General features: G+C 43.9%; 1 pseudogene; it reads left to right on the top strand.

The window, feature by feature from the left end:
* Positions 1-1,220, top strand: part of LOC102497972 (keratin, type II cytoskeletal 8-like) — a 9,186-nt pseudogene that overhangs the window by 7,324 nt on the left and 642 nt on the right.

Below are 1,220 nucleotides of genomic sequence, written 5' to 3'. Positions count from 1 at the left end.
CATGGCTGAGAATTAAGCCAGAAGGAGAGAATGCAGAAGGGAGTTGAAAGCCCGTGCTGAGACGCTGCGCCGGTTCCAGACCTCCGCCCCCCTCGCTCGAGTTTCCCTGCCCGCTAAGTTCCCGCAGGCCGGGACACCCACATAGCTGACCATGGCGCGAATCCCAGACCCAGTGGCTTGAAACTCATGCTGGGCGTGTGTGGGTGCATGCCCAATATCCTGGGAGGAGAACCGACAAGGGATTGAGACATGGTCATTCCCCTGGGGTGATTTCTCACTTTCCCTCTCACTGTCTCTGTCTCTCTCTGGTGAGCGCCTGCACCCTAAGGCAAAAACAAAAAAACTCAAAAAACTCTAAAAATTATGTTTATTTAACCTTGTTATTATTATTCAACTTGTTATAGGGTGTATGCTTTCACTAGACAGAGAGAGAGAAAGCAAGAAAGCAAGAGGCTAGATCTGGGCTCGAACTGCAGTTGGCCATGTGGAAGTCCAGTGCCTTAACCACCATGCTATCTGTTGGTCCCAGAAATTACAATTTTAAATAACAGCTTTATTATGCTAATAGATTATCCTTCCTCAGGAGAAAAGACCCACCAGAGAACAACCACTGAGTCTTCCTGATGCTTGCTAGTTGTGCTACTAGGATAAAGAAAATCTGGCTCTGTAGAACACACAGCATTTTTGTTTCAGAGTAGAGGAAATTGGCAAACAATGGCTGTGCCCTATGCTCTGTAGTGGTGAAGCACTGGTCCAACAAGTGCCCTCAGCAACATGAAATAGTGAGAAAAGTACCTATTGAATTCTTCTCCTACTGGATAAGAACATCTCTCAGCATAATGTTCAAAGTACCCGTGTTTCTTTTCCCTGAATATGTTAAGATATGAGATGAGCTAAAGGAAAAAGACGGCCAGTATTCGAGGAGAGTTTAGAGGATATGCTGGGTTGTGAATGGGGAGAATCTCATCATTAGATTCTCTAGTTGGCAAAACTTCTGAAAGTAAGTAAAAACCTGCAACCTGAATCAGATTCATGAAAAGTCCACAAAGTTTTTAGGGAATTGTATTGAAGCATTATGAGCTGGTGTAATATGGACTGGGCAGTGTAAAACGTAAAAAGACCCCTGAGCCTCCAATTTGCTAAGGCAGAAAGTAGGTTGAGAAAGTTGCTGAAAGGATGCATTCTTTTTTTTTTTTTTTTTTTTTTTTGAGGGGTTTTTG

This window comes from Tupaia chinensis, unplaced genomic scaffold (assembly GCF_000334495.1).
Source record: "Tupaia chinensis unplaced genomic scaffold, TupChi_1.0 Scaffold147038_1, whole genome shotgun sequence".
Classification (NCBI taxonomy): domain Eukaryota; kingdom Metazoa; phylum Chordata; class Mammalia; order Scandentia; family Tupaiidae; genus Tupaia; species Tupaia belangeri.
The sequence above is the reverse complement of the archived record's forward strand: the minus strand, read 5'-3'. Positions and strand labels throughout refer to the sequence as shown.